The sequence below is a fragment of the Gekko japonicus genome, unplaced genomic scaffold (genome assembly GCF_001447785.1).
Source record: "Gekko japonicus isolate JY-2015 unplaced genomic scaffold, Gekko_japonicus_V1.1 scaffold1516, whole genome shotgun sequence".
In the NCBI taxonomy this organism is placed as follows: Eukaryota; Metazoa; Chordata; class Lepidosauria; order Squamata; family Gekkonidae; genus Gekko; species Gekko japonicus.
In genome coordinates this window covers 76,538-87,649 of record NW_015172050.1, presented here as the reverse complement: position 1 = coordinate 87,649, position 11,112 = coordinate 76,538, and positions in this window count along the sequence as shown.

Here is an 11,112-nt window from a genome sequence, read left to right as displayed (position 1 = left end):
TTAGATTTTTGTGCACACCTGGGGACTGCCCCAAGTGTGCACAAAAATCTCCCTCCCCCCCAGGTGCCCCCGATTAGCGGATTTAGGTATCCGCACGCAGGGGCTGCCTTTCGCTAATAGATATATAGATGAATAATACACAATGCCCAGGGCCTCAGAAGGAGCAGAGCCGGTTGGTTAACACCCACATACTTTTGATTCCTTATCTCCATTCTTTTTTCCTGATGGGTTTCTCCCCTCCCCTTGGTTTCTCCTTCCTTACGACTTTTATAGGCAGCATTCCAAGCTCCACTTTATACCCACCTTTGGGCCCTTGCTTGCGAGTAGGCTGTTCCTCCCAAAAGTATAGTTTAGGGATGCCAGCCTCCAGGTGGGACCTGGGGATCCCCTGGAATTACAGCTCATCTCTAGTCTGCAGAGATCAGTTCCCCTGGAGAAAATGGAAGCTTTGGAGGGTGGACTCTATGGACCCCACTGAACTATCTGTCCTCCCCAGACTCCACTCCCAAATCTCCAGGAATTTCTCAACCTGGATCCGGCAGCCCTACCCCCCCCATCCCCTGCTGGTGGCAACCCCTGCCACCCTAATATACTTTCTGCTCTTGGTTGAGGCGACGGAGTGTTTCAGGACTGGGTGCTGGTAGCCTCACGCTCCCTTCCTTGTTCCTGCCTACCTGCTCCTTCTGTGGTCTCACCCAGCCTCTGTCTGTCTAAAATTGCCAAATCTAGGTTGGGAAATTCCTGGAAATTTTGGCGTAGACCCTGGGAGGGCAGGGTTTGGGGAGGGGAGGGAAATCAGCTGGGAATAATACCCTCCAGTTCATCCTCCAGAGCTAACATTTCCTTCAGAGGAACTGATCTCTTTAGACTGGAGATCAGTTGTGATTCTGGGAGATCTCCATGCCCCACCTGGAGGTTGGCAACCACAGCCCACAGGTCGATCCACCTTAGGCTCAGATGCACCTGATTACAGCAAGCGGCCACTTCTTCCCTCCTGAAGATTGCACCCCTTCCCTCTAAATTGGTAGCCAAATAGTGTGACCAACCTCAGGGTGGGGCCTGGAGGGTTGAGGACATAGTGTGTGTCTGTTTGGCAATGGTGACATCACTTCTAGGAAAAACCTGGAAGTGACAACTGGTAGCTCTAGAAATCGCCATAAACTCTATGGTAAAACCATAGACTTTCCAGCGATTCCTAGAGCTGCCAGTCATAATATCTGGGCTTTTCCTGGAAGTGATGTCATCACTCCTGCAGGACAGGCAACTGGAGTTCCGACGGGGGAATGGCACCCTGAGAGCAAAGGATGAGAGCATCTAACAGTTCCAGGAGTGGGACCTGAATGCTTGTTGTGGTGACGTCATAAGTTTTCATGTGGAAGGCTGCGGTCACACGAGCGAGAAAATGCGGGTGGGAGGCTGTTTTCCCCGGGCCAAAATGACGCGCGTTTGCGTGATCAGACTTCCGGCCGTGTGCCCTGCAGTTCCGGATAATAGTAGCCTTTCCCCGGTGGCTTTTTTCCACCCTCCTGCGGCGCAACAACACGCCACCCCCCAATGATTCTGGGACACTGGACAGATGTTGCCGCCGCTTTTGGTACGTATGATCGCACCTGAAGTTGGGTAATGTAGCTGGGTGATGTGTTACAGAGGCCCATCTCTCCTTCCTCATGTATTCCCTTGTCAAAAAGGAAGCTGTTTGAAGGCTGTGTGTGTGGCTGCGGCAGAAGGGATTCAAACTCTTTTTTCTGCAGGTGATCTCTAGCGCATTTCTATTCAAGGGGTCTTGCTGTGAGCACCATAGTGGTTCACACCACCACACTGGTATGCTGCTGAGTGGTTTTTGTATCAGCTGTGTTGTACATCTCCACTATTGAAATATCAATTCAAAGCTCCTTGGGAATAGAGATGTGCAGGGCTCTTTTTGTAGAAAAAGCCCAGCAGGAACTCATTAGCATAATAGGCCACACCCAACAGCAGAAACCCATTAGCATATTAAGCCGCACCCCCATGTTACCAGAAGTGTGGTTATCCAGCCACACCCACCTTTTGCTTGTTATTCTGTTTACCTTGTTTGTTGCCAAAACCCAGGGCTTTTTTGTAGCAGGAACTCCTTTGCATGTTAGGCCACACACCCCTAATTGTAGCCAATCCTAATGAGTTTCTGCTGTTGGGTGTGGCCTATTATGCTAATGAGTTCCTGCTGGGTGTGGCCAACTCAGGAGCCAGCCGGAACTCCGTTCCTGTGCGTTCCTGCCCAAAAATAGCCCTGGCAGATGTGTCTTTTTTGTTTATGTAACTCAGAGGTAGGCACAAGTCCACAGAGGTATGCGCATGCCTTCATGCATCGACACAGTTTTTTAATTTTTAAAAAATATTTCTCCCTTCCTTCTTCCAGTGAATAACAACAACCCTCTGCATCGACAGTTCACCAAATCAGAAGGTGCATTAAGATTATCTGGTATTTTTATCTGGCTTTACCCTCCTAACTGCTGAATAATCACAACTGCGATCAGCGTACAACGCTGGCAAGAAACCCACATCCAAGACGGAGGCCAAGATGTTAGGAGGGTTACAGGAGCATGCCACGTAGGGTTTCCAACCTCCTGGTGTGGCCTGGAGATCTCCTGGAATCACAACCTCCTGGAATTACTGTCCAGTCGACAGAGAGCACTTCTCCTGGACAAAACAGCTGATTTGGAGGGTAGACAATACCTCACAGAGCCCCTTCCCTTCCCCACCCCTTTCCTCCCCAGGCTCCACCCCCAGATCTCCAGCGATTTCCCAACCCAGAGTTGGCAACCTTAAGCTCATAAATGAAACACCAAACAAATGATTCTGTCACAACATGTTTGTCAAATAAAGGCTATTTTAAAAGGATCTTTCTTCGATTAGAGAAGAAGAAGGGAAGGAGAGATTGGATTTATACCCCACCCTTCACTACCTGAAGGAGTCTCAGTGTGGCTTGCAATCCCTTCCCCTTCCCACAGTGTAGGTGGGGCTGAGAGAGCTCTTTTGAGAACTGCTCCTGAGAGAGAACTTGTGACTGACTCAAGGTCTTTTGTTTATGTAACTCAGAGGTAGGCACAAGTCCACAGAGGTATGCGCATGCCTTCATGCATCGACACAGTTTTTTAATTTTTAAAAAATATTTCTCCCTTCCTTCTTCCAGTGAATAACAACAACCCTCTGCATCGACAGTTCACCAAATCAGAAGGTGCATTAAGATTATCTGGTATTTTTATCTGGCTTTACCCTCCTAACTGCTGAATAATCACAACTGCGATCAGCGTACAACGCTGGCAAGAAACCCACATCCAAGACGGAGGCCAAGATGTTAGGAGGGTTACAGGAGCATGCCACGTAGGGTTTCCAACCTCCTGGTGTGGCCTGGAGATCTCCTGGAATCACAACCTCCTGGAATTACTGTCCAGTCGACAGAGAGCACTTCTCCTGGACAAAACGGCTGCTTTGGAGGGTAGACAATACCTCACAGAGGCCCTTCCCTTCCCCACTCCTTTCCTCCCCAGGCTCCACCCCCAGATCTCCAGCGATTTCCCAACCCAGAGTTGGCAACCTTAAGCTCGGGAATGAAACACCAAACAAACGATTCTGTCACACCATGTTTGTCAAATAAAGGATCTTTCTTCGATTAGAGAAGAAGAAGAGAAGGAGAGATTGGATTTATACCCCACCCTTCACTACCTGAAGGAGTCTCAGTAGGGTAAGAATCAGTAGGCTTCTCAAATCAGGAGACCTTACGAATGGTTCACTGGGAGTAAAGGACAGTATAATGTCTCCTTGCAGCAAGCACACCAGTACTGTAGAGGGGCTAGTTAACACAGTTAACCAGCAGGAACTCATTAGCATATTAGGCCACACCCCCAAAAGTGTGATCGTCCAGCCACACCCACCTTTTGCTTCTTATTCTGTTTACTTTGTTGTCAAAACACTGGGCTTTTTTTTGTAGCAGGAACTTCTTTGCATGTTAGGCCACACACCCCTAATGAGGCCAATCCTAATGAGTTTCTGCTGTTGGATGTGGCCTATTATGCTAATGAGCTCCTGCTGGGCGTGGCCAACTCAGGAGCCAGCCGTAACTCTGTTCCTGTGTGTTCCTGCCCAAAAATAGCCCTGGTTCACACTATTGCTTCTGCATAAGGTTGCCAACTTCCAGGTGGCACCTGGAGATCTCCTGCTATTAGGGCTGATTTCCAGATGTCCAAGATCAGTTCCCCTGAAGAAAATGGCTGCTTCGGAGGGTGGACTCTGTGGCACTGTGGAGCCTGAGGAAGGCGGGGGAAGGGCCTCAGGAGGATGGTCGTGTGCCGCGTATAGAGCCCCCCCTCCAAGGCAGCCGTTTTCTCTAGGGGAACCGATCTCTGTCACCTGGAGACCAAGTGTAATAGCAGGAGATCTCCAGGCCCCACCTGGAGGTTGGCAACCTTACCCCACAGGCTCTACCCCCAAAAAATCTCAGGTGTTTCCCAACCCAGAGCTGGAAGCCCTACTTCTGCACCAAGTATGGGGAACGAGAACTAAAAAAGAGGGAGAAAATTCTCAACCCAGAACAGACTAGACAACTGAAAAGGCTAGGCTGGGCGGGGTGGGGTGGGGGAAACCCTTATGTATGGGAATACAAATGCCAATTACAAAACAGCAAATACTATATTTCAAAAACCTCAATCGAATTATAAATATTAAACACTGTGTATAAAAATACAAAAACAAATTGGTTTACATATACAGGTATTTTGTATGTACAAAACACATGTATATTGTAAAAAAAGCTTTTTTAGCAGAATTGCACTTGTATACATGGTGATGTCAGAGTTTTATGCTATGATGCCATCGTATTTAAATAGTTTAACTGTATTTATTGGAATTTTTATGGAATTGTATTTTATGTCGTTTTTGCTGGTTTTATATTGTATGTGGGTTTTAAGACTTTATCTAAGCCGCCCTGAGCCGCTTCGGCGGGAGGGCGGGTTAGAAATTTGATAAATAAATAAATAATCTTTGCTATGGACAGATACAGTTATAAATAAAACAGAACACATGTAAACCACACCAAGTGCGTTTCGGCTTGAGGCCTTCCTCGGTGGTTTAAATCTGTACCGTGCACATGGTGCAATGTTTCTGTTATAATTACAGCAGGCCTGACCAGATCACTGACTCTCCAAATGTAAAATTTGGTTTCCTCCATAGGGTTGCCAGCCTCCAGGTGGGGCCTGGAGAACTCCCACTATGACCATTGATCTCCAGATGACCAAGATCCAGGGCTATTTTGGGGCAGGAACGCACAGGAACGGAGTTCCGGCTGGCTCCCGAGTTGGCCACACCCAGCAGGAACTCATTAGCATAATAGGCCACACCCAACAGCAGAAACTCATTAGGATTGCCTACAGTAGGCGTGTGTGGCCTAACATGGAAAGGAGTCCCTGCTACAAAAAAAGGCCCTGGGTTTTGACAACAAACAAGGTAAACAGAATATGAAGCAAAAGGTGGGTGTGGCTGGATGACCACACGTTTGGCAACATGGGGCTGCGGCCTAATAGGCTAATGAGCTGTGGTGGCAGGGTGTGGCCTAATATGCTAATATGTTTCAGCTGTTGGGTGTGGCCTGTTATGCTAATGAGTTCCTGCTGGGCTTTTTGTACAAAAAGAGCCCTGTTTGTGTTAATTAGCCCCTCTACAGAGTACTGGTGTGCTTGCTGCAAGGAGACATTATACTGTCCTTTACTCCCAATGAACCATTCGTAAGGTCTCCTGATTTGAGAGGCCTACTGATTCTTACAGATGATCACCAGCTACATCAGCACGAAATTTCCCTGTGGATCCATCTTTCTTGCCGGTGGGGATGGACCAGTTCTGGACTACTTTTCCACATGCAGCTGCCGGAGTGACCTTGAGTCAGTCACAAGTTCTCTCAGAGCTGCCAAGATCAGTTCCCCTGGAGAAAATGGCTGCTTTGGAGGGTGGACTCTACGGAGTTACACCACGCTGAGATCCTTTCCCTCCCCAAACCCCACCCTCCCCAGGCTCCACCCCCCAAATCTCCAGGTGTTTCCCAATCCAGAGCTGGCAACCTCTGTGTACTTGGCTGCACACACCCTTGGGCAATGCTTCATCCTAGTGGTACTTCAGGTTACCTGGAGATCTACTTCATGGTTGCCTAACGAAGTACAAGGACCAGAAGCACTTCTGCCTTTGTAACCTTCCCCCGCATAAATGTAAACTGATCCCGTTATTTGTTCATTCAGAACTTGGGCTCCACCTTTAGACTCTCAAGGCCGCTGATGCAAAACGAAAAGAACAACAGCAAAAAAAGGGCGCAATCCAGCCAGATCTTGGAACATTCAATAGGAGAAACTTAAACATGTGGTTAACACTCCCGTGGAACTCAATGGGACTTGAAAAGGTTTCTAATGTTGAATGGGTTGTGCCCCGAGTCAACAAACCACCCTCCAGCCCGACTGCTACTCCCTGATTTTGCCCAATCCTGTTTTGCAATTCTCTGGCTTCTCTCCCTGTCACCCTAGCACAGCTTCCCTTCCGCTACAGAGGCTTCTCTCTATGGTTGCCAATCTCCAGGCAGGGCCAGGCGCTCCCCCAGAATTGCAACTGATCCCCAGACTACAGAGATAACCCCCCTGGAGGAAATGGCAGCTTCGGAGGATAGACACCCCTTCCCTGAGCTCCCTCCCCGGGCACCCTTCTTTCAAATCTCCAGGAATTTAGCAAGCTGGAGTTGGCAACCCAGGGAAAGGGGGAGAGCTGGCTTGGAACGGCTGCAGCAAAGAAAGAATTAAGGGCTTCCGTAAGAGCAGGAGAGAGGTCATGTTGGATCAGGCCAGTGGCCCATCCAGCCCAACACTCTATGTCACACTGTGGCCAAAACTCCTTCTCTTCTCTGCTTCAGACGGCCTCCTCCTGAACTTGCAGGTGGGGTTTCAGCACACCTGTTTGCAGGGTGCAACAGAACATTAACATGTATTTATTTAAAGGTAAAGGTAAAGGTTCCCTTGCTCGAAAGCCAGTCGACTCCGACTCTAGGGTTGCGGTGTTCATCTCCGTTTCAAAGCCGAAGAGCCAGCGCTGTCCGAAGACGTTTCCGTGGTCATGTGGCCAGCATGACTAAACACCAAGGTGCACGGAACGCTGTTCCCTTCCCACCCAAGTGGTACCTATTCATCTACTTGCAATTTCTTGCTTTCGAACTGCTAGGTTGGCAGGAGCTGGAACTAGAGACGGGAGCTCACTCTGTCATGCGGCACACTCGGGTATTGAACTGCTGAACTACTGACCTTCCACAGCCTGCAGTTCAGTGTCTTAACCACTTGAGCCACCGCAGCTCCATGTATTTATTTATTATTTACTAAATTAGATTTCTAAACCGCCCTCCCCTATAAAACAGGGCTCAGGGCGGTGTACGACAACAAAAGACATTAATATATTAAATTTGCAGTGAAAAACAATAAAAGTACATTAATTGGCCTAGTTAGATGACGCTACAACCACTGCCTTGTGTGTGTGTGTGTGTGTGGGGGGGAGGCAAGAGAAACAGGATCTCCAGATAGGATGGTACCTGTTGCTGTCCTCAACCAAATGCCTGGTGGTACATCTCTGCCTTACAGGCCCTGCAGAACTGTGTTAAGTCCCACAGGGCACAGGTGTTGTTCGGCAGAGAGCTTTACCAGGTTGGAGCCGGGGCGGAGAATGCCCTGGCTCTGGTCGAGGTAGGGTTGCCGAATGCTTTTTGGCCGGGAGCGGGGGGCTCCCGGTTGGCGTCTTAGACGGATTGCTAGCCATTGGGAGAGGGGGAATGCGCAGATCTGCCCTCACAGAGGAGGGAGAGCTTGTACCTGAATAAACCTTGGCCTTAAAGGTGCCACTGGACTGTTTTGGATTGCTAACTGGGGGGGCTCTGCAACCTACCTGGCTGCTTCTTGCTCCTTGTGGCTTGGGGCTGCTGGGAGCAGGGGGTGGGGCTTGTTGCATGTGCCCGCCCCCTGGACTCTTTACTGCCGGAGCTCTGCTCCTGTGCGCTCCTGCAGGAAATGACCCCTGGTTAGCACCAAAACCTTGAACCTGATCTGGTACTTCATCCAGTCCAAGAGCAAGAGCAAGGCTGCTTGGCTCTGACCGGGCCAGGAGCACTGAGGAGGGTGAACTTGCTTGGTCCCTCACCCTGCGCTGCAGACGGAAGGCGAGGAGCAAGCTTGTGCCCATCACAGAGGCTGTTGGCTGGATGACAGCCAACTACTATTTGTGGTGCTGCCAGCACTGCTGAGGCTTGGCTTAGCCTGCCCCTGGACGCCAGCAGTGCTGCAGGACAGTAGCCCGCCGGGAGGTTTCCCAGGAAGTCCATGGACCAGCCCACCCCTGGTGATGTGTCACTCAGTTCTAAGAAGCGACCAAAGTCCACCGCATCCATCCATTGTATCCCACCCCCCGCAGACAAAACCATCGCACTGGCTGGTGGCATCACTGCAGCGAAATGTGCAGTGCAAAACTGTACATTTATATTTGTTTCAAAGCCAGCGATCTCTAGTTAGAGGCAAAAACTCTCAGGAGGCACAAGGTAGAGTGTAAACCACAGAAGGAGTGGCTGGGCAAACAATGTGAAAGAGATGGAGCCGACGAGACGTTCTGTACTACAGTAAGCGACATACCGTCATTTCTAAGGCAGGAGGGCAGGACCCGTGCCTTGGGAAGGAGAGGGAAAGCTGCAGGTGGTTCACCTGTGACTTCAGCATCGGAATGGGTCCAGGATGCGGGGACTCAGACCCCTCGCTCGTAAGGGCTGGTTCCCATCATGGGCTCAGAGAATGAGGAACGACACATCAGGTTTCTCAGGTGAAGCCGTTCCCGGCATGGAGATGGAGAAAGGATGCTTTGCCTGGTCAATATCTACATGCCCAATTTTTGCAGGTGATGCCGTTCCTGGCTTGGAGGTGGGAAAAAGGATGCTCCACCTGGTCAATATCTACCTGCCCAGTTTTTGCACGTGAAGCCGTTCCCAGCATGGAGATGGGGAAAGGATGCTTCCCCTGGTAAATATCTACCTGCCTAGTTTTTGCAGGTGAAGCCGTTCCTGGCTTGGAGGTGGGAAAAAGGATGCTCCACCTGGTCAATATCTACCTGCCCAGTTTTTGCACGTGAAGCCATTCCCAGCATGGAGATGGGGAAAGGATGCTTCGCCTGGCCAATGTCTACCTATCTGGCTGCTTTTGAAGGCACTTGAGAAGGGCTTGTAAAACAAAACAAAACGCAAACCAGCTAGTTTTGGAATCCCTGTCTAGCTTGCTCTGAGCCCCTACCTGTTCTGGTACCTGAGCTCTGCTCCTGTCGATCCACATGCATCTCTCCCATTGTCTCCCCCCCCCCACCTCCTCATGCCGGACCTCTTGGAAAGAAGGTGATTGAAATCAGCATAAGAGCCAATAGAGACCAACCTGCTGCATCTTGGGGTGATGCTTGGGGCGATGTTCCTCTCCTGGTGCCTTTGTAGTCAGGAGGGGCCCTTCCTGACCCCTGGGAGGGCCGTTCCCCCAGCAGCCGGGGATCTCGCCTCCTGATCTCGCCTCCTCTCTTTTTGACCTGATCTCGGAAAGGCTCTCTCTGCCTTGCTGGCAGCCGGCTCTCTTTTCCTGAGGGTGAGGATTAAACTGGTTCCTTTCCAGATCAATCTAGCAACCTGTCTTGCTCTGGCCCTGCCTGCACTCCCCGCCCATGAGAGGGGCTGGGATGAAAGGAAAGTCTCTTAAGCAGCAGCAGTAGCGGCAGCGGTGGTGGTGACTTAATTCACTGGGCAATCCTTTGAGGAAGGGGGGAGGAGAACTGGGAAAGGTAGAAAAGCGAAAGGGGAGAGGGAGAGAAGGGGCAGCCGAGAGGGCTACGATTTGTCTCTGCGCTGTGGGGCAGCCTGGTTGAATTTGGAAAGGGATTTGTATGTCATTGAACTACTGGGGGGCTAGTTTTATACTTTGACTAGCAGTAAAGCCCGTTGTGAAAACAATACAACGGGATCTAGAAAGAGGCTCTGGGGGAGTGCTCTGGCTTTGGGCAAACAGTGTAAATTTGCTGTGGTGACCTCAGCAGGGTATAATGACAGAGTCCACTGTTTTCTCCAGAGGAACTGATCTCTGCTACCTGAAGAGCAGTTGTAATTGTGAGTGATCTGTAGCCCTCACTTGGAGATTGGCAGCAATTGTTACCCAGGCTGGTTTGGAGGGTGGAGTTGGCAACCCGATCTCCTTCCCAGCTAACCATCAACCTACCATTATCTGCCCCTTTGACTTCAGCTGACTTCTGCCCTCCCTTCTGCAGAGCAGTTGTAATTCTGAGTGCTCTCCAGCCCTCACCTGGAGATTGGCAACAATGGTTCCCTATGTGGGACTGATTGGTTTGGTGGCTGGAGTCTATGGCAGTGTACCTGTCTGAGGTCCCACCCCTCCTCAAACCTCACCCTCTTCAGGCTCCATCCCTCAAACCTCCAGGAATTTCCCATCTGGAGTTGGCAACCCTATCAGGACTGGCCCCAATGTATTTTCTCCCAAAGGCCAAAGTAGGGGGAGAACTGGGAAAGGCAGAAAAGGGAAAGGGGAGAGGGAGAGAAGCGGCAGCCAAGAGGGCTACGATTTGTCTCTGCGCTGTGGGGCAGCCTGGTTGAATTTGGAAAGGGATCTGTATGTCATTGAACTACGGGGGGGGGGGGCTAGTTTTATACTTTGATTCCTCCTTGTGCCTCCTGTTGACGGTATCACTTGCTTCTTCTCACGCTCCCTGATATATGGTAGCCAACTTAGGGTTGGAAAATGCCTGGAGATGTGGGGGATGGAGCCTGGGGGAGAGGGGGGATCGTGGAGGGGCCTTAGCGGAGCATAATGTCACAGATTCCACCCTTCAAAGCAGCCATTTTCTCCAGCGGGACTGATCTCGGAAGTCTGGAGGTCAGTTATCATTCCGGGAGATCTGCAGGCCCTGATCTGACATGCCACTTCTTTCCTGTGTCTGTCTGGATGGTGACTGGGCTGACTCTTGAAATGGATGGGTGAGGATGCTATCTCTGTCACCCTTCTTAAAAAGTATCGTTGAGCTCTCATACCTGGC